The sequence below is a fragment of the Calypte anna genome, chromosome Z, assembly GCF_003957555.1.
Source record: "Calypte anna isolate BGI_N300 chromosome Z, bCalAnn1_v1.p, whole genome shotgun sequence".
NCBI classification, from domain to species: domain Eukaryota; kingdom Metazoa; phylum Chordata; class Aves; order Apodiformes; family Trochilidae; genus Calypte; species Calypte anna.
Genome location: NC_044274.1, coordinates 58,196,701 through 58,220,023, shown reverse-complemented (window position 1 = coordinate 58,220,023; position 23,323 = coordinate 58,196,701). Strand labels below are relative to the sequence as shown.

Here is a 23,323-nt window from a genome sequence, read left to right as displayed (position 1 = left end):
AGTTGATGCTTTCCATTACATTATGCTGGAAGCCGTATCATACAATCTTCAATTTATAGTGATATTACAGGATTTTTATTTACTGTATGAAAGATATGAAGAGTTACTTGGACAGTCAACAAAATCAGGCCACCTGAGGAACAGATCCAAGGCAGATTAAAAAATGAAGCTAGCAGATTCATACTAGTCTTTACCAACTACTTCTTGAATTTGGTATTGAAAACTCATAAAGAGAGTAAAGTGATTTATGGGAGAAAACACAGAATTTGGACATCAGGGTATGTAATGCAATGCATAAGAAAATTAAAATGAAATTACTATTTTCATTTGTTGTTCCTAAAGGCTTGCTTTTTTTTATGCTCCCATTACTGGGACCATGTATGGATCTCTGTCAAGACAGTAGGAAAGGTAGTTATTTCAACTATAGAGAGAACTATGCCTGACGGAGCTTTTTGTCTCTACTTGGACATGCTTGGATAGGAACTAAAAAATAGGGTACATTCAGTCCATCTTTTCTCCAGTATGAGCAGAAGAGTGGAAACATATCCACACTTTTTCTCAGTAGCTGACAGCCACATTCTACATAAAGTCTCTACAGACATTGAGAGAAACAACTTCATAGAGGAGCAGCAGACACACTGGCTTCCTCCTCCTCCAACACAGACAACAGTGCCTTAAGGCTTTTTTTTTTTGCAGGAGCTGGAAATACTCCTGTCTGATGTTCCTGTATTTCATTTAATGGGGACCATGGTGAGAATTTTATAATCCGCATTCCAGAAAAAGAAAAATTATTCATGATTGCCAAAAAAATTTCTCTGGAAGAAAAGCTGCCTGCACTCCACCTGACACTGTGCTACCAAAAAGTCTGTAAATGCATCCCTTGAACACCCAACATCATATGAAAGGGCAATTTTCTATTTCTAACAGCAACATCAGCAAGCAATTTTCTTATTTTCTGGGAAGGCTTTGAGAAGATGGAAACAAGTGATCTCCAACCAGTTTTCTGACAAATTACACATCCACTGGGATGAGATGGAAATACCACAAACACAGTACAGTGGTAGAAATCAGAGGAAGAATACTGGATCGCAACACCCCCCTGAAACATTTTGTCTCTTAAGCTTCCTTCAACAAATATGTTTTACTCTACTCTTTACTACAGAGAGACACAGTCATTAAGTAAGAGATCCTAAGTCACCTGAAATACAGTCAGGATAGCTTTTTTCTACCTCAAAAAGGACAGATTCATTGAATGACTGATGGTCTGTTAGAAACTAGGCACACTCACTGAATGATAAAACACAAAAAGAGGAACTATATCAACTTAGAGCATAAATTGAATTGTAAGTCAAAGTCAAAGCAATACAGAAACACAAACAAATTAATATAATTAATACATATTTAAGACATGGCAAGAATGGGAAGAATATCTTCCTGAAAAAAAAATTGCCTAGGTTTAAGAAATGTGACTCAGATGTGACTAGGTAGGAGGACAATTTCTCTCATTTTCAGCCACAGGTCTAAAACTTGCCTTTTGTGGAATTGTTTCAGGTAAGATATTGCAACAGTCTCATCAAAGCTTCTGCCCTCCGTATATAGATGAAGTCTTTTACTCTCACATATAAATCTTAAATTCTGCTGAAAAGTTGAATTCAAGGTTATGGAAATGTTCCTCCACAGTCAATGGAAACAAAATCAGATCCTTACCTCCTTACATCACACTTGGAGAACTCAGAATCAGTATACAGAAATACCCTACTTAAGTGCATTTCAAAACAACAAAGACGATATTTCATAACCATTTCTCCACCAAATGATAAAGCTATGATGTAACAATTTACTTTTTTTTTTTTAGCTGTTAAAGTAATTTGCAAATCACATTTCGGAATTTCAGCTAATGACAAAATACAGCAATGTCAAGTTGAAAAAACAGCAGACTACTTAAAAACACTCACAAAAAATAAACAATAGTATAAGATAGATGATAAAAAGTATCGCAGCCAATTCAAAAAAGTTTCATTTCAGTTAGATAAACTGAATGCAATCACTCACTGGAACTTAGCCAAGACACAAAAATTAGTGTTACCTGCTGTCTTCTTAAGTGCAAGGGAATCTGGGGGCTTAGTTCCAAAGTCATTGGAAACATGAAACAACACATTGAATAAAGTTTCATTTCCATGTTTAACTCAAGATGTAGCCAAAGGCGTGAATGTCAGCAATTCTCACAAACAGTTGAATTAACTTAGGAAACACTGGCTTCTCTAACAACACATCATCCTCTGAGTGAATGTTAAAGCCTTTGAACATTTACACTGGATTTCTACCTCAGAACAAATAGTGACACTTCAGTATTTCTGAGTTCTTTCTTGTCCTGAGTTCTTTCTTGGCCCTCATGGGAGATGTCCCAGGTGACAATCCAGCTGATCCTGTTCAGCTGTTAGAACTGATGGAAGCAAAAGTGGTGTCCTGACGGGGTCAAACATTTGATGTTTGAAATTTTAAAAATTTAGGTCAGTAAAGACAGGCAACTGATTTCTGATTTCATTTTAAAGATTAGGCCCAGAGCTCTTAGAGAACACTCTAAGTGTTATCTTCAGTTCCCTCCTTCAAATCTGTCCTTTTTACATTTTCTGTGTTGAAGTCTTCATGATTACTCTTAATCTTACTTCATAATTATTGTTCAAACAAAACCTGGCATTATGCAAAACTATATTTGGAAAACAGTACATTCCCAAAGAACACACGGCACACAAGGCACACTCATCAATTTTGTCCTGTTTCTTGCAGCTAGGATACAGGCACCTCAAAACAAGCAGAGGAACAGCATAACCATTCATGTCTTCTACAAAAAACCTAGCATGTATTTTCAGAACCTCTCTTCTTCTATTTATGTTGATAGTGTCCTTATAAAATCAAAATTTCTGTTGGCAATAAATTTGTTCAGCTCTCAGAGCATGAGGTAAGCAAGTACCATCAGTCATACTGCTTAACATAGGCAGCATTGTTCATACTTCTTTAATAAATTTCTTCCTGAAAAAATACCAGAAGTTATTTTTTTAAAAGATCTCAAAAGGCACAAAAAATCCCCAGAAGGAGTAACATGACCTTCTGCCATCTCACCCAACATTTTAAGAAACCCTGCTTTTAAGATACTGAAGAGGAAGAGCATTCTCTGTGTGCTACTGCGCAAACAACCTCAGACAGAAAAAGAAGTGAGGCATGGGAAAGACCTTTCACTCAGTATCCAGTTAGCAAAAGCACCATTCACCTGTAAGCCAAAATTTTCTGTATCTTATAGAAATTTCATGCAGTTAAATAAAATTACGTTTGTGACAGAGAAAACACCCTGAGTAGATTTAGTCTCAGTGTGGTGCTGAAATTTAAATCAGGAATATAAATAAGTTATTTTGTTCAAAATCTTGGATTTAATTTAAAGTGACATCTTAAGAGCACTCTGTTTCTAAATACTGGAGGGAATAAGTGCCACGCAACTGCCACAAATGGATAGCCTGAAAGGGTATATAGATGTCACAAAACCTCTGCTCACTTTGCATGCCTTTTGATTGAACATTTAGGCATATACATGACATTCCTGTGCAACTTCCATGTAAAATGATGAAACAAGCCATAGATTATATTGTGAAATGTACTTAAGGGAATTTATTCAATTTCTAGAAACTTCTAAAGATATTTTGCACATTGTCAATTTTCATCGAACCTCAAAAGATTTCTCTTTGGGTATCCCACAACCTCTTCCTCTCAGGCATTTTATGGCATCAGGTTCGACTTCAGAATCTTAACACTTCAGAAAGCTTCAGGATATCTCACAGGTGCTGTGATGGGAATTGTGGTAAATATGTAATATTCTGTTTTGGCAACAGAACCATAATAGCTTCTGCTGAACAGTGGTTGTGTGTGGGTTCTATTTATGGTCTTCTCAGCCTGTACAGAAGAACCTCAATTTGAAGTTGCAATTCAGATTAGCTCTTTCACTGTGCACTTGTCTTTATTGACATCCCTGAGGTTCACCTTTGCCCAGCTTTCCAGCCTGTCTAGATCACACCAGACAGTAGCACAGCCTTCTGGGGTGCCAGCCATCCCTCCCAGCTCCATGTCATCCGTGGACTTCCTGAGGGTACAATCACATCCTAGATAACATTAAATTAAGGAATCACCTTATTTCAAACCATTTCCCATTATGTTTGCCATCAGTTCCAACATGCATGGAAAACGTACAGTACGAAGTCAGTGTCCACTCCAAAAGAAGTTTGGAAAATAAACCGATGCCTATCTGAGAACTGGTTTCTCATAGAAAAAAAAAACAACAAACCAAAACCAAAACAAAACAACAAAACAGGATATTCAGGCATAAATGTAATAAACAGAATGTAAACAGAAAGTATTCAGTTTAAAAATAGCTAATTTATTCAGTATTGCTGCTCTGCAGAAAGGAACTTTATGATTTATACAATAAGTAACATGAACTTTTACATTAATGGAAGTCATCATCAGTAGAAGCTATCTAAAATGGCACTTTCTGAGGTTCCAAGACCAGGTTGCTGACAGTGGGAGATAAGTATCAGCTTCTAGTGCTGAAAGCTGATGGAAGGAAGTTTGTATGCATCCTGCTTCCCTGAGAGACAGCACATGGAACTTGATGTCAGGAAATAACCTGAGCTCACTAAATCACAGAGCCACTTTAGGCAAGCCACCTTCCTTCTCTAAGCTAGCAGGTCTCTGTCTATAAGATGATATTTACTCAGTGCTGTAAAACACTTTGAAGGCTGAGAGAATAGCTGATGGAGAAGCTGCAGACAGATCAGGAAAAATAAGTGCTGATGCTGGAGATAAGAAGAAGAGCATTTTCCTTCTAAGATTTTTGTGCACTATATTTCTAAAAAAAATGAGGAACGGCAAGGAGAAAAAAAATTATACACATCTTTCTTATGTACATGGATAAAATAAACTCAAGGTTCCTTTCACTATTCCCCTGTATATCTTGTATGAATATTTACAAGCTCAAGAAGCAATACAAAGCAAACCACAATGAAACCCCAAAGGCCTTACTATCCTTGAAGAAAGTAAAATAGTATGGTTGACAGTTAATACAGATAACCGAAATAAAGTTGAGAGCAGACATACTATAGTTCTAATCTAAAATTAATTGTTCAAATTCCTGCAAAAGAAGATAGTCCAACAATGACCCAAATAATTTACATAAAATTAAGAGCCAACAAACAGTGAAATTATAAGGAAATGAAAGTCCTAATAGCTAAGACAAAACATAAGACTGACCTACTAATATATAGACTATATATTTTACAGAAATAATTGAAATATGTGGTTATGGCCTCAGGTCCTGAAACTGCAGGACCTATCATTAAGGAATGACATAATACTGCCAATTAATATTATGTAAAAAGAGTGACTTTTGATTGTGAGTCAAAAAGCACATCTCTGGCACTTCATAGAGTTATTATACATTTTTAATTAATTTCCATGCATTTCAATTTTTTGCATGTAGAGAAAGAAAGATCTAGAAATTATTTCTTGTAATATCTCTCTTCCTCTGCTTACTTTTAAAAAATGAATGTCAGGCAACAGATCAATATTTTATGCAGCACTATTCTTTTAATAATTAATGCAACAGGAAAGTGCTGCAAGTAAATTCAGTCAGTGAGCAGCGTACAGATTTAGAGAATGGGGTCATGAAATGATGGAACAAAATTTAATTGCACGTGTTGTCACAGCCATTTAACTTTAATTACCCACAAACATCATAAAATGGAAAAGGAAAATTAAATAACACAATGTCAGAAAGTAGCATCAATGCCATAACATTGCATTGGAATCTACTTATTACTTATGTCTTCTTCGGTTTGTTTTTTTCCCTTTTATATGTGAAGAGTAGTATGCACTTCCTTGGAAAAAGAAATGGAAGCAGAAAAAGCTCCTGAGAAGAACACTGATAAAGGCAGAACATGTAAAGAAAGACTCATAAAAGGAAAAGCCTTCAATCAATCTAGTTTTCTGAAAGCAAGCTCAGTCAAAATGAAAAATATTTCTACTTTCCTTTTTAGAAAGTATAACATGCCATGAGGACTTCAGAACAGGCGCAATGGTACAAAACATAATTGTTCCTGGATTGTTTGAGCAGATACTCAGATATTCAGCTAAGAGTTAAACAGTAATTGTGAAAGAAATGGCAAAGAATTAAATTAAAGGCAAAGCTGTGCCCAAGAGTGAAAACAGCATACTCTTGTGACATCTGGCAAATTACCCAAGACTTTTCAGCCACAAAGAAAATGTCACTGTATTGAGAGGTAGTAAATACATACGTATGATCAGAAAAATGTCAAAGTGGACCAATGTCATTCAAAGTAACCTAAATGTCAGAAAGAGAAATGCTGGTTCATTGATCAGCATCATATCTCAGCTGTGCATGCCATCGTTTTGAGATTCCTCTTTGCTCCTGATTTCACTGTTGGAATTTGCCTCAAAAGACAATTTTAGTGAATAGCCCTGGCTAGAGTGGAGGAAGAATTGCACTTATGTTAATGTACCTGGCCTGGCCAAGGAAGAACCAGGAAAGAAATAAGAACTAATGGCTGTGTGGAAACTCCTCGCCTTTTCTGAGGGACAGCCTGCAATGCTGGGCCGAGCAGGATGGAAGTCCCCTGACTAGGGTGGGGAAAACACCTTGATTGTGCTGATGCTAATGACCCTGGCTTCTGTGGCAGATGACTTACAGCTCTCCTTTGGAACAAAGGAACTCAGGGGTATATATGGCTGTCCATGCTGTTGCTGTGGTGTTGCCCTCCTGACCCATCACCAGCTTCATCAGCCTGGTCCAGGGTCAGAACACCATCTTGAAGAAAACTTGCCTCTCTCTCTCTCTCTCTCTCTTCTTTTGCCTGGCAACATATTCCCCATACTTTCACAGGGTTCTGTTATTTTGCTCGTGCTGATTTCCAAATAAAATTTATGCTTGCATCCAACCCGTGATGGATGTTCACGTGGATCAAAAGAAAAAAAAATAATTTCATGTTACTCCAGACCATAACACTCGTGATCCGAGGCAACTTCTAGCTCACTTTCTCTGATTCCAGTCTTCTTAAACAGCGATTTCTGCCAGTCCTATTATACAACACTTTGTTCTTTAAGGTCCAAAATATTTCCTTGAGTGTTTCAATTTAGTTTGACAGCAGCTAAAACCTGAACAAACACTTTAGAATACACAATAGATTTTAACAATTACCTTCACATTTCAAATCATTATACAGCAGAAGATATGAGCTCCTTAGTTAATGAAAATGTTCTTGCTACATCCTACAGCTATTAGTAAAATTACAAATAAAACAATGGCTGTAACAGACATATAGATAAAAAATCAGATCTAGAACAAGTCACTCAAAACAAAGCATTTTTCTTCCATTAGCGTGAGGATGCATGGTCGAATGCATGCCAGTTCCTGGGACCTATATTACTACAATTTTCCCCACTGCAAGTGTTGTTGGCTGCCCTTTTTTGCATTGGGTTCTGATTTGCCTCCTGCCCACTTGCATCACTAATTCATCACCATACCTCCTTCCCTTGGTGAATCAAACTGGACATTTTCCTTTTTACTTTGGTGCTATGGCAAAAATTCGTGTTTAATATCTGTCTCTAATGCAGACTGGAAATTATGACAAATGAAAACAGAGATAGAAAACAGAAAAGTAAAATGTATGATAAAATTAGACTGTGCAAAAATGTATTTATTGCTTGGCACTATTTTTACTTGGTTTTCTTATATTCATTTGCCAAATTTCCACAATGACGGAAGCTGTAGGACCATATTTTTCTCTGAGTCTCCACAGCTCTGGAAATTTTATAAAAATAATTCAGAGACCAAACATCAGAAAAGGATACGCCAAGATACAGCCAGATGACACCAGTGATTCTTGCTATCTTGACTGCTCTTTTGTTATGGTTGTTTTCTGTATGCAGACTAATTAATGTTTTTATATTTCTATTTTTATGGTAAACACAATCCTCTCTCAAGGCGTTCAGACAACTGCCTATACTTCTTAAACTCTATTACACTCATATCTGTGTAGAAGAAAGTTTTTAACCTTCTCTGGAAGGAATTTATCTGAATGACAGATTACATTTTAGAATAGATTCCTGCCCTAGCAAAGAAATTCTGATTTTTGAACCTACTTTCAGAAGCAGACTGCTACTCATTCTTTAATCCTCTACACTTAAAAATGGCAAATCCCCAAAGTTTTGTTATCTAAACCTATCAGAACACTAGACCACAAAACCCACTTTCTGCTAAAGAGCACATCAATATAACTATTCACACACTTTTGACCATTATAGTTTATCTATTAATTTATTCATTACCCACCATTACTGAAAAAATAACAGATTTAATTTCAAGTGTTCATGCTACTGATTTTGTACTGGCAATTCCAGCACTGCTGCATACTGAACTACAAGCAGACCACCATACAGCCAATAATTCCATGTCCTAGACCTGTTGGCACTTCTGCATGCTATCTTCTCTGGCATACCCTGCACCTTAAACCAAAAGAGGTTTTATAATTTCCTGCCTAGCATTTAATGCCTCATTTTTCCCCTTGGGCTTCTTCTCCTGGCTAATAAATCCAGCAGCAACAACAGAATTGAAATGTTCTGTTGAACAACAGAATTGAACAACAGCAGGTGGATCCCTAAAGGAACGGTTTTAAAAATTCTGGGGTTTAGGTCTTTTAAACAGAAAGAGTTGTAAGAATATATTAAGCCAGCATGTTTGAGTAAGTATGCCTTACCTTGTTTTCCATTATCCAAGTGAAGTGCCTCAATTTCTTAGTGATCAGTGAGGTCCTGCCAATAGTGTTACAATTCCTTCACTGAATCCTACAGAAGAGGGATGAAAATGTTCTTCTGAAGAGTCCCTAAGATGAGAGCATTTCAAGCTAGTTGCTTTTTAAGACTTCCAGGCTGCCCTAAGCATCTGTAAACCCATGCTCACCCATCAGAGGCAGCACAGAAACCTCTGAATGAAGTCCATCCATTAAGTGCCACACACTGCACAGCATGAAGTTTTGAAGTGACTTGATGGTGATGTGACTGACTTGGTCAAAGCTCAAAACTCTGGAAACTCAGGCAGCAGCTTCTGTTGACAACTGCCCAGGCATATTATAAAATGGTCAGTGAACAATGAGAAAGACACAGAAATGCACCTGTACTTCATAAATATTTAATCACACTGTCTTTCAAATCATAACATGGATTTGTCCCATTTTTCTCAGATGCTAAAAATGAGACAAAGTTCCCTCTGCCCAATGCATTGCAAAATTTCTCATTTGTTGACTGAAGTTCAAGATAGCATAAAACCTTGACACTTCTAGAAGTGCCTTTTAGAAGACAACTATGAACTGTTAGTAACACTTTTAATGACCCAGTTTATGAGGACAAAGATCATAGCTTCCCATTATCAGTGACACATTCTGTTAAACTTTCCCTTCTTTTGAAGACAATGAAATATTTTGCAGGGGTTTTATTGAGAACTATGGTATTTTAAATTACCTATTAATTTTACCCACATGATTTTAATGTTCGCAAATCGAAGCACATTTAGCAGATAGTACCTGTCTTATGCATAGACTGAGAATGTTACATGAAGGTCAGACAGAAGGGAGTAAATAAACTCATCAGGAAAGATCTTCTTATAAATGCTGAATAAGAATATTTGTGTGACGTCTTGAAAATTTGCAGCTTATTGTCACAAACAAGTTAATAAACAAATCATTGAGAAGCTCTTGGCTCAAAACCATTATGTTTACTGGCAAATGTGCAACCTATTTTAGTAGCTTTATGACAATGCATTTTACCACCAGATTCCTAAGATCGTGCATAAATATGAGTGACTGGCTGTAAAAAAATGTTTTTAAAGTTTTAAAAAAGAAAGTGCATGGTAACATTTACCTCACATACTAGTAGGTCACAATTTTCCTAGTCTATTTAACAGCTTATTTCAAGCCAACTAGGCTGTGTAACAAAGATATCTTAATTTGATTAGAAAAATGGAGAAATTTAATTTAAGAGAATGTTTAATTACTCTGGGAAGAATTTGGCTAGGATGCCTGAGCTAACAGCCCATCAGTCATGGTAAGACATCACAAAAACCTGTGAGCATTCTCTTTGGTTCTTTTGTTCAAATGAGTTGAAAGCACTTTAGCAAAAACAGTATTTCCAGCAACAGAGACCCCCTAAACTCATCTTCCCTGGCAAAGAAGGGAGAATATGTATATGAAACTAAAAACCTGGTATTAAAAGCAAGCTGCTGACTGTTTTGTGCACTCATCACCAGCCAATTAGAAAAACCTATCTCAAAGAGAAAGTCTTATGCCTCACAGATTACTACCTATGACATGTGCCTCCTCTTGTAGTTCTCACCCTGGCTGCCTAGAGCAGGCCGATGAAGTCCAGAAGACATCCTCCAACTTCACCCATAGGACAAAGGCACACTGCTCCCTGAGCCTTTGTGAGTTTGTCTAGGAATCCTTGCAAGGTGAGGTCCTAGCATAGAGATAAAGATCTGGAACTTGTGTGCTGCCCATTAACTGCTGGGGTTCGGGAAGCAGGGGGCAGCAGGGCAGATTTTGGTGGGGAAAGATGCTCTATGCCAGACACAGCCAATTCCAGACAGATCCCTACTGGACAAGTCCTGCTTCAAGCCCATGTCCTTGTGTTGGACTTAGGCCTGGACCATCACCACAGGAAGCCCAGGACTGCTAAGCAGAGATGGTGAATCCAACCAACATCCTCTGTTTAAGTAGCAGGGCACTAGTGAGTGGTCAGCAGAAAAGGGAACCAGCAGCCAGCAGTGCTGAGGTGTCCATGTGGGAATCTCCTGCTCTAGCTACAGAGGGAGCGAGGTGCTGCTAGAGAGTGGGGACTGACTACTCCAGGTAGGCACACCAACATCTGGGACAGGAATCCACCAGGGAGATGCCTCTGCAATACTGTAGAGGGTTTACATGGCAAGGTTTGGGAACTAAAGGTATGGGAGGGCTGCAAGCTGTAAGAAGGAGTTGCCCCTGTTGGACAGGGCCAGTTTCATCCAGCTCCAAGACAAATCTGATGTCATCTATCTGAGCTTGTGCAAAGCATTTGACACTGTCCTACACAATATCCTTGTCTCTAAATAAGAGAGATATGGACTTGACAGACAGACCACTCAGCAGACAAGGAACTGGGTGGATGGTCACAGTCAAAGAGTTATGGTCAGTTGTTCCATGTCCAAGTGATGGCTGGCATTTCTCAGGGGTCAGCACTGGGACCAATGCTGTTTAACACCTCTACTGGCAACATGGATAGTTGGATCAAGTGCCCCCTCAGCAAGTTTGCTAACATCACCAAGCTGTGTGGTGTGCTCAACACACTGGAGGGAGGGGAGACCATCCAGAGGTAACAGGACAGGCTTCAGAGTGTTAACCTCATGAAGCTCAACACAGCCAAGTACAAGGTTCTGCACATGGGTCAGGGCAGTTTCAAGCACAAATACAGGATGGTCAGTTGAGAACAGACCTGAGGATGAGGACTTGAGGGTGGTGATAAGAAGCTCAACATGAGCCAGCAATGTGCATTTGCAGCCCAGAAAGCCAACCATATGCTGGGCAGGATCTGAAGCATGATCAACAGGTTGAGGACCATGACAGTCCCCATGTACTCCACTCGTGAGACCCCACATGGAGTACTCTGTCCAGTTCTGGCCCCCCCAACATTAGAAGCACGTGGAGCTGTTGGAGTGAGTCTGAAGGAGGACCATGAAGATGATTAGAGGGCTGGAGCACCTCTCCTCAACCTACAGGTTGAGAAATTTGTACTTTTTCAGCCTAGAGAAGGCTTCAGGGAGACCTTACAGCAGCCTTCCAGTACCTGATGGGGCCTACATGAAAGCTAGAGTGGGATTTTTTAGATGGGGGTAAGGGTAATGGAAAGGTAATAGCTTTACACTGGAAGAGGGTAGATATAGATCAGCTGTCAGAAACAAATTCTCAACAGTAAAGCTAGTGAGACACTAGAACAAGTTGCCCTGTGAAGTCATGGATGTCCTGCCCCTGGCGGTGTTCAAGGTCAGGCTGGATGGAGCTTTGAGCAATCTGATCTAGTAGGAGGTGTCCCTGTCCATGCAAGGGGGTTGGAACCAGATGATCTTTAGGGGCCCTTCCAACACAAACCACTCTATGACTCTATGAATACAAATGAGTTGAAATGCTGGGACTACAGAGAAAAGAGGGAAATCAGACTTGTGGAAGAGTGTAGTCAGATACAACTTAAACCTGAAAAACTAATGAAATCATGGTACATGTAAGGTAAGATTATCCATATATTCCCACTAGTAACAAAACCACGCAGCAGGGTTCTGCTTCCTACAGCTACATTATTCTCAAAACTTGGTTAATGGCATGAGTTAACAGAGTGGCTCTGGCTCACTCTTAATGGCTGTTTTAAAGGCAATTTGTCTCCCCTCCTTAATTTAGCCACAGAGTACCACACAAAAAGAATGAGAGCAGTTTTGCCATCTGTAGATCATCAAGCACTGCACAAGAAGTCCAGTCTTGCATTAGAAATTAGGGCTATACAGCATTCCCCATGATACTTGTAAAAATCACTCCCTCCTGTTTAACACTCAGTTCAGCAGTTTTGCAAAAGCTGAAGCTCTTTGTTATTAGAACTTGAGATGAGGGATTTTATTCCTCTTCATGCTTTGTAAGAAAATCCAAATTAATTGCATTTCCTCATTTATTTAGGTGGCATAATTAAAAATAATAATAATTTTTAAACTTTTATGAAAAAAATCTGCAAAAAAAAGGCAGTTTCTATAAAGCATTTTGTCCTTATGAACTTTCTTGTGGGGAGATCAAATAAAGTTTGCTTCAGCTTTCTCATAAACTGAAGATAAATTACTTTAATAATAGTTGTTCTAAGATTAAAGAGGTACAGGGAGAGATAGTGAAACACAACTTGCACTGGACTGAAAATCTAAAATAAAAAGAGGCATGTGATCAAGTATAGAATTTGGGAATATCACAGATGTGATATTTTCAAAGTCAAACAGTCCAGTATTCAAAACCAGAAAGAAAAAAAAAAAAAAGGAAGTCAAATAACACAAAAGATGATTGAGAAGATCAAATAAAAGAAATGTCTGATTAAGGGATGTCAGAAGTAGCTGAACAGATAGAAAACAAAAAAAGAGTAAAATATTGGCTGTCTTTTGTCTTCCTAAAAGTAGTTTTTATCAAATACATATAAAAAAATAAAATAAAATAAAAATAAATAAAAATACATATAAAAATACATATTTGTATTTTATTAAATACATATAAAAATAAAAAAGACAGAATCTGCAAGTGAATTAGTGAATCTGCAAGAGAAAGGTGAGCATTACTGTGCACTAATATCTCAAGAACACATAAAGGAAGACAACAGTCAATTTTAACAAGCTTTAATACCAAAGGAGACAACAGTAGTTGCATTAGCATTGCAAAATTCTGTGATCTGAGGCACTTGGAAAAATGAGTTACCATCTCTCTCTCACAATCAGTTGCTACTTATTTACGCTGCTGCCACCCAATTAAGGCCCCTCTTAAGTCCTTGATACCAACCTCCTCCTGGCTCACTGTCCTCTGCATTATTTCATCTTTCTATCCAATTTATTTTTTCCACTTCCTTATAGGAAAGGGATAGGGTAACAGAGTATTTAATTTGCCAAGTATGGTTTCACATCTGTCCCTAATGGGAAAAAAATAGCATAAATAGCAGAAGCCTATTATAAAGTCCACGCAGCAATACTTCCACTGAATGTTTTTCTAGCCTCCAACAACGTAGTGATCTCACAGGCTGGAAGTGACCCTTTAGTATTTAATAACAATTTAATCCCTGATGGATGCTTCTTCTGTGATTTTGTCAGTTACTTTCTGAACTTCAAAAACATTCCAGCTGTAAAGACCTACACTGCTTGAATACAAGCATGAAGAACTAATGTTTTTTGTCTGAATTTCTCACTACTTATTTCTTTTTATGCCTTTTGTTTCATGTATTGGCAAGGATAGTAAACAACTGATCCATATTTACCTTTTGTGTGTCATCTATGCATTTATAAATTTTTATTACACTGGACCAGCTGTCTTTCCAGTTGTCTTTGCTGTTTCTATTTGCAACCTACCTCATACTTGTGTCATTTGCTGACTTTCTTTGAACCTCTTCTAGTTGTTCATCAATTTTTGACAACTTTTTTTTTCACTAGGAGGGCTGTGAGCCTGAAAGAGACAGTATGCAAGCAAGCAGATGTGTGTTTACCATTACACTTATTTTTTCAATGGTCTTGGGCACTGAACTGAGGTTGTAATGGACCTGGTTATAGTAATCTCATTGCTGACTGGTAAACTGCACAATTAAGAATGGGTTTTGTGTTTTGGGTTTTTTTAAGTAAAATCGGGATAATTTTTGCAGTATGCTTTCATTACCGTTTAACAACAGTGAATTTCCTGTGCTATACTGGTGTCCAGTTACTGAGCTTCATAGTCTTTCTACGACTTTTCACAGCTGGCCCTTCTCATTATAACACTAACTTAATCTCATGAGGCAATTTTATCACTTAACTAGTAAAACCTCCTTTATATTACTTCAGAATATGCTGAACAGCATGAATTCACTGTGGGCTCCCTTGATGACATCCATACAAACATAAAATAAAATTACAATAACTATGAAAACAGACCAGCTACTGCTACCCTGATTAATATAAGGCAGTTTCTCTTCTTACAATGCACAGTCTCATTGAGGTTATTTGGTAAGGGCACATGTCAAAAGTGACCTCTGCACCCCAGAAAGGGACAACTGTTCATCGCCAACTATATGCCACAACCAGCTCTTCTCTAGGTGCTTCTACACCAGCAAACTTGACTTGGATCAGCAACTGGCAATTGGAACACTCCTCCCTGCTGCCCAGCAGTGTACCAGTGCACATCATGATGTGGCTCCATGCTGGTCCTCCCTGCTGCATGGCTCCTCCCCAGCACTTAGCACTGTGCCCACCTCTCACAGGAGTGACAGAGCTCTCATGCGCCAAGAGCTCTGCAAAGGCCTGGAACATTAGCAGGGGCTCTGTGTGGTGTCAGATGAAGCCCTGAGCACCCTGCAGAGAGCAGTCCCTGACAGAAGGAGGAGCAGGGACCATGTGCATGTTTGCTCCTTCCCTGCCTGCAGTCACCATCACCATAGAGGAAGGAGGAGAAGGTGAGTGCAGGGGTGGAGGAGAAGCTGGACACCTGACCTGGGAGGGAGAACCTGCCCTTTTGTCATATAAGCTTTGCCACAAATTACAGTTTTGGCTGGTATAAGCATGGCCCTTGTGTTGGGAGGACAGAAGGCAGAAGGGGAGAAGTACAGGAGGGTTTTGCTTGGGAAGCTGGGGAGAAGGCAGCTGCCATGCTGCAGGGAGGACCAGTGGTACCTCACCAGATGTCAAGGAGGAGAGGCACAGCACCAGGCTGTGGAAGGGAGTACCAGTGCAGCACTGTGCAAAATCTGCCAATCCACACACACTTGTCTCAGAAGGGAGTTGGTAGTGTACGCACATTGGGCAGAGTTGATGTTGGAGAGCTGTCTTAAATCCCTGCGCTCTTCTTCAATTTGCTTTGGGAGAGCCATGAAGCAGGTGGGTACACAGCTCCTGTACACTATTGAGTGACATCATCTATTTGCAACATCTGCAATAGAGCTAGCCCAATACTGCATATTTATCCACGGATCTTCTAATACTGTTCTTATCTTGTCCAATAATTTATTTGGGGCAGTTATTACTGCAGCTTCCCTGGATATGTGGGAGAGCAGACAGAAATACAGCCAATAACATGCAGTACGAGAGCAACAATCAGGGACTGTAATAATCTTAGACCATGGAGATGTTCAGACTTAGACACACTAAGTCTTCACTGGATATTGGGTGAGATGGAAATGAGGCATGACAATCTTTGGAAAATTGATGACTCTAGAATTTAAATTTTGTGGTCAAAAGATTATTTTGGAATACTCTAACCTTCCTTTGGGAACTCCTCTTGCATGAAGTGTCCTGGAAGTTTGAAGAATTGGTAGGAATGACAGCTCCTTGGAAGGGGGCTGCATGTCTTTATATACCCATCATGATGTCAAACATATAGAAGAGATTAGCACCTTTACTTACCCTTATATTTTATCTGTGTGCCAAGTATCAATAGGTGTATAGATCAACAATTAATTATGATTTTAAATTACATGGCCCTTGATAAAAATGCTCATATAGGAAGCCTGTTTTACACCAGATGAAACAACCTGACTATTAAAGGTTGTTCTTCTCCAAACATCACTGAAAATAAATGATTGAAAGTTTGATTCAAAACTAATCACCAAGAAGTCTAAATATTCACTAAAATTACTACTGTAGACAGTGTTTGTCAGAACCTCTGAACAACAAAGTCTGCACACATCCAGTCTTGTCATTCCTTGCTGCTTCTGCTTATATTCTTAAGTTAGGTTTTAGTATTCTCACTTCTCTTGCAGGTGAAGAAATACAGAAACAATTTCATAGTATTAAAACACTAGTCACATTAAGTCAGATTAACTAATCATTTCCTTATCTCAGAACTACATCTCATTTTTTAAAAGCTCAAGCAAGACTGCAGGGAGATATGTTAAGTCACATCCTAGGTTCTGAGGAAGCTGCTTAGGGAAATAAATTCTATCAAAGGGAAGGAAGGGTGAGAAGGGAGAGAGAATCACAAGCATAATCTTAACTCAGATATTAAAACCAATTGTGTTGAGGACTAGTGCTTCGACTAGTCAAGTAGATTTAAGCATGGAATGCAAGCTGAATTGAAGAGTAAACTTCAAGGGTTGAAAATTTGCTGTAACAATACAGATTTTAGCTGATTATACCAATTTTCATAGAACAAAAGAAGTATTAGGAAAATAAAGTAGATGTGTCACAAATGCTGAAGGCGTGATGGGAAAAGAAATTGAGATGTTGAATATCTGTACCACAGCAATGCTGTGATGAATGTAAAAAAAGACAGGATGATTTGCTAGCATTATGCTGCTGATATTGTGCCCATTAAGTAGCAGAGGAGTGCATCAACGAAGAACCATAGAGTGAAAATTAATGCAACAATTGTTCTGGCCTTAAAATGTGCCCACTCATGCACAAGCAGGTACACCATTCAGCAATTTAAGCTAAAAGCAAAGTTAAACTACCTGTGAAAATGGTTGAGAGTAAAACTGGAATACTCTAACTTTGTGAAAACATACTACCCTGTTCTGAGATGCCTAAAAAGTATTTTGTGAGTGCAGAACATCCAGGAATTACAGCTTGTATAGGTATAAATGTTACATAGTAAATCAAGAAGAAAAAGTAAAATAAGTAAAAGTTAAATACGCTTTACATCCCTTTTGCAAGTAATTGAACTTGTATTTACCTTAACTGCTGGCTCGACTGGTGTCATATTAAAATTACAGGGAAAACACCCAGTTTTCAGATATGATTGTATATTTTATTTAAATTATTTTTCCCAAAACCAAGTGTGCAGCACATTTTTAAGGGATGTCTCTTTTTTTTTTTTTTTTTACACCTATATGGAATTACCATAGTGATCCCAAGGAGATTTTAACTGGCTGTTTAAAAAGGAAAATAAGGTATCAGCTGATAGAATTGATCCATTCAGGGTTTGGATAGCAGATGCGTGGATTTACAACACTGGCCCAGAAACACTTATACACAAACAAAACTGATTCATAAATTTCCCACTTTGGATAAGACAGTAAGTGCTTGGGATAGTTTGCTTACATTTTTATTTGTCTGCTTCTCACTAGGGCAATTTTTTCAACCTTTTTTTGGTGCTGAAGGAGTAGAAGGTGAAATGCTTTTTTTAATCCATCTGTTCCCACTACACTGTGCTTATGTCCTCATAAATAGAAGCAGCTTCACTCACACTGCTTTGTGATTACTTCATACAATATACCACCAGCCTAATTGTGCCAAGCACGCCTGCAGTACAAACCAGCTTGTTTTCCCTCTGAATCAATTACATCCACTGCTCCACTACTTTTGCTTTATCACCTCTGCAAACCACAACAGATGTTGCAAGAAAGCCTGCAGTGCATACTCATAATGCTTTTGGACTCTTCCTCAGCTGTGGCTATGCAAAACACCTTGGGATAATGTGCTTCTCTAGAGGGTGCCAGGTCATGGAGTGTAAGACATAACCAACATAATAATGTCAAAAATTATACAAGTCACCTTAAGCTATGCATCTCAATAAAGCAACTTCTATTATCCAAAACCAGTGAAGCTATGAAAGAACACACTTAAACGTCACATTCTAATGCCTCAATTTTGTCTTTGTAGTTTATCATGCAATTAAGCTCAGCTAAATTCTTCACTACTAAAATAGCTCCTCTGTACCTACAGAACATTGATAAATACTGAAATGGCCATTTGTTGTAGATTTTTAGTTATAACAGTTTCTTTTTCAATTACAGGTAATAAAAAAGTAGGCAGACATTACCCTTTCTTTTCCTTTAGCAGCCCCTTTCTTTAGATATTCTCACATCTACCTCATTCTCTTTCTGGGGCAGCCCCCTGCCTTCTTAAATTGCAAATACAATGACATCCTACTCATTCTAATCTCACAAAACTGCTTTAGCAAACCAAAGTTTCAAAACATGAAACAAAATCTCCTTATTCAGATTAAGAACATGAATTGTAATGTAAGAAAACAGGAAATAATGAAGAAACAGGAAAAACCCATAAAACTTTAGTGTTAGCCATCATGTCTAGCTCAAGGAGAAAGATGAAAGAGAATAGTCACAGAGTGAACACAGTTTAATCCATAAGAGTTCTGGTGTTTGCCTATGGACAGTTTTATTATGATTTTTTACCTTGTGTCTGTTTTTTTTAACTACTTAGAAGCCATGGTGGATTAAACAAGTACTTCTAGTTCATTTCATCACAAAATGACCAAATTTAGTTTAATACTCAGTTGCATATACAGCACTTGAACACATCCTTTGTACAAAGTCTCAAAGATGACTACTTGCAGTTACAGCACAAGTTCTATTTTAGAACTTGTACAGTACTACAGGCCAGGTTGAATGAGGCTTTGAGCAACCTGGTCTAGTGAGAGGTGTCACTGCCCATGCAGGGGTGGTTGGAACTAGATGACCTTTAAGGTCCCTTCCAACTGAAACCATCCTATGATTCTAATTTGAGTATGAACAAGTATCAACTGACATACAAAATAAAAATCAATGGAAATATTCATTTTAGCACTGGTATATTTAGTAAAAACCAAACTATCCATCATAGTTTCAAGAAATATTTTAATACACTTATTAGTGTAATACTTAAAAAATCACTGTATCTTTCATTTTCAAAAAAAATTTAAACCATTTAAAACAAAAGTTGAGATGTAATTCCAATAAAAAGAAGGGTAAGGGCAGTAGACTATTGTTTTCCTATTTAAAAAGAGGACACAAAAGTACAGTGTTTATTCAGACAGGATGTAACTGCAACAGCTAAAAGCTGTGATCCATGCAGTGCAGTGCAATGCAGAATTCAAGTATATACAAAGAAGCATCTGCTAGGAACATTTTTTATTCCTGCTGTCTGCTCTTATTTTTCCCCAAGAACTTAGGGTATGCTAATTTTCATCATTGCTTCTTAACTGTGAATTTTCTCAGAAACAATGTCTGTGACTCACGCCAGTGATAAACCACATCCGACAGTTCATTTTTGCGTAGTCTTAAACATTCTATACTTGTGCACTTTGCAAGGGAGTGAAGGAACACAGTACCTTGTTAACATTTAGCATCTGGAAGACTGATTTTTGAACTTTCAGGGCTATGATGTATGTTTTTATCCATGGTCATGTAAAAAAAGAGCTTCAAACTAACACCATCACACTTACCTTTGCTCCTACATTTATAAAATTTTGTACAAAAATAACTTTTATGAGCATATGTAGTATCTACAAAATCACATGTAGATGTTATTTATACCTCATTTTCTGATAAAACAACATCCTACAGTAAGAGCACATTTGTTTGTAAACAGCAGATTTTTTTTCATTTCCTGTAGTACAAAAATACATTTTAATCTTGTCATGAAATCTAAAGCAATATTAAACTAAATCTAAAGTAAAGCAATATATTATTTTCAGCTGGATTTTTAAAGTGCTTAGTAAGTATCATGGTTCTTATGATATTATGAATGTTTTGGAAAAGCACATTTCACTGAAACTCACAGAACCGAAGAAAGATTAAGATGCAAAGATTAAGAATTTTAATTCTAATGAAACTTTTTCAAAATATTACTTCTAAGCATGTAAATGTAAAACACTGTCTCCTTCTGCTACCATTTTATCATTAATATCATTGCAGCCTTAAACATCAATTTTTGTCTTTAGTGAACTGTTTCTATTATGTTCTGTCACTTTTGGAAAAAAATAGATTTCCAGACAGATGTATAGAGAGAAATACAATAATTAAGCCACAAGAGGAACAATAGGAATACCCTGCAAATGTTTAATATTCAGTTTTGCATGCTGAAGCACATGTCTCTGTCTCAAAAGCTGAAGTACTTCTTGTGCAGTAGAGTCAATACTACTGCTCACTTTTCCAAGTGCTTCTTGGCATCTTATCACACCTTAGTTTCATTATATGAATTTTAATTGTCCTTCCACTTCTAAGTCTTTTTCTCTTACAATTTTTCATGTGGTAGGATTTCAGAATTTTAGAAGAATCATTTGTATGCTAAATAATTCATGTTTTTACTATTATTTTAATAAATCAAAAATTTTAATAGCTCGAGGATACTAATTACATTTTGCACTTCACTACAACACATAAAAAAATTTAGGCAAGTAAAATGCCAAAATACAGATATAATACCCCCAAAATACAGGGGTCCACACCCCTTTAACTTTCAGCAAATGCTCAGATCATGTATTTATATAGCTTGGTTCAATTCAGTAGTACTTAACAGCATTGGCTTAAGCTACTGTCTACCAGGATCATAACCACACGTACAGAGCACATGCTGTGACCACACACTGCTGTGGTAAGGGTGCTACTGGGACTCATTCAAGGCAGACTCGTTTAAACCAATTGCTTCAAAACTATCTCAAGTACAAACATACAATCAGGAACACAACCCTCTCAAGTGTAATGCAAACGTAATTAAGATTCAAATTGCCAACATTTGAAAATGGAATTAAACATCGGAGTAACTTCAGACTTGAAGGGTGCATAATCTTTATTACTATCTGACATGGCAATGCTTCTTGTCATTTCTCCCTGGAAATAAGAAGACTCGGGGGTGACTTAATCACAGTAATCCAGTATTTAAAAGGCAGCAACAAAGAGTACATAGGCTCTCTCTTCACAAGGAGCAATGTGGAACAGAAAAGAAGCAACAGGTACAAGTTGCACTTAGGACAGGTTCCGTCTCAATATAAGAGAATCTTTTACAGTAAGAACAATCAATCACTGGAACGACCTCCAAGGAAACAGAGGAGTACTGATCATTAGAGGCTTTCAAGATGTGACGGGACAAGGTGCTAGAAAACCTCATCCAGGCTTCCTTTCCTACAAAAGAGGGACCAGATGACCTTTCAAGAACCCTTCCAACCTTAGACATTCATTAATTCTGTGATTCAAGCCCAGCAGACTTCTCTGCAATTGACAGCAGCCAGTTCAAAAGATTTGTGATTTCTAACTACCACAACTAAGGAGCACGACTACTGCTGGACAGTCTGGTAAGGTCCAAACAAAGATATTAGGAATGGAAACACTTTCTCACTTTAGGGCAAGTCATGTATCTGTGGTCAAGCATCTCAGTGTATAAGAAATATTATGTAGGATTTTAAGGGGATTGCAGTGAAATAAATTCCACAAGATCTATTAATAAAGCTGAAATACACTGGAATCAACCCTCAAAAGTTCCTAGATGCAGATTTCATATTTTTCGCCAACACCTTGTATTAATTTAACTAAAACCTAGAATCTACTCTTCTGATTAATTTACACCAATATAACCCAATTGCTATAGTATATTAAGAGCCTAAAAGTAACTCACAGGTTTGATATGAAACAGACTTCATCCCGTAAAGTTACTCATAAGACTTACAGTCTACTGCAAGTCTTTTGATTGAATTAGCACCATGTGGACTAAGAGTAGTCCATTTAAATTATTCATAGTCATGAGGCTTTGGTTTTTATGTTTGCAAAACTGCTGCTTCCTATATCCCCCGGAAGGGGTAGTAATCTTTTCACTGATGGAGAGGAGATCAAACTATGAAGAGAATTTTGTCCATTAGCAAAACTGTTAGTACTTTTCTACAAATACTTTCAATACTGTCCCCAAGTGAAAATGGCAGCTTTGTAAACAAATTACACCTGGACAAATTATCCTAGTCTTATAGAAATACTTTGGAAATAGAAACAAAATCCTTGTTTATACCACCCCATGGGCAGTATCTTTATACATCTCAAAAAACTTGCCTCTAAGATTCACTGTTACAACAATATATGGGTAGAAATATTTTACAGGCCTCATGCCATTTAAGAATCCAAGTGATCAGGACAAGTTCTTCCCCATTTTAATCCAGGGGAAAACTGCTTTTATACATGCTTTCAGACAGCCAAGTCAAGCTAGCTGATGGAAACAAGTAGTTTATAACTCTGAAATATTTGTGAATTGATACCAGAAGTCTGAAGTTCCCAGAAGTTTCAAAAACTACAATAAATTATAAACGGCATAGTAGTTATAAAACAGATCAAACACTGGAGTTAATAGTTACTCGTACAAGAGCTTGTGTTCATGGCATTTGACAGTTCAAGAAGGTGCACATCTTTTCTTTCAAAAGGGCAAGAGGCCCTTCAACACCCCATGATCTCCATGCTCTGCCCTGTCTCAGCTCTCTACCAGTACGACCATAGGTGAACTTGTTGGGAGCAAAACCAAGAATCAAACCTTGTTGTAAGAACCAACATGGGAGGGAGCCTGACAAAGTTTGGCAATACTAAACTTTAGGCAGCAATTTGATTCCAAACAAATTCAAACTTAACATATTACATTTACAAGCATATGACATACTATAAAACAAACAAACAAAAAATGTTTCCTTTCCAAGACTTATAGAGAATCTGATCAGTTCCAATTTGTGTATTTAGAAGTTGGTTATGAACAAGGCACAATGCGGACATAAAACTGCAGTATGTGAAATTAAATCCT

The 23,323-nt window shown here is 37.7% G+C and overlaps 1 protein-coding gene across 1 annotated transcript in view; it reads right to left on the bottom strand.

Annotated features, from left to right (window-relative positions):
* DTWD2 (DTW domain containing 2) overlaps positions 1–23,323 on the bottom strand; it is a 72,400-nt gene that overhangs the window by 7,196 nt on the left and 41,881 nt on the right. The window lies entirely within an intron of this gene.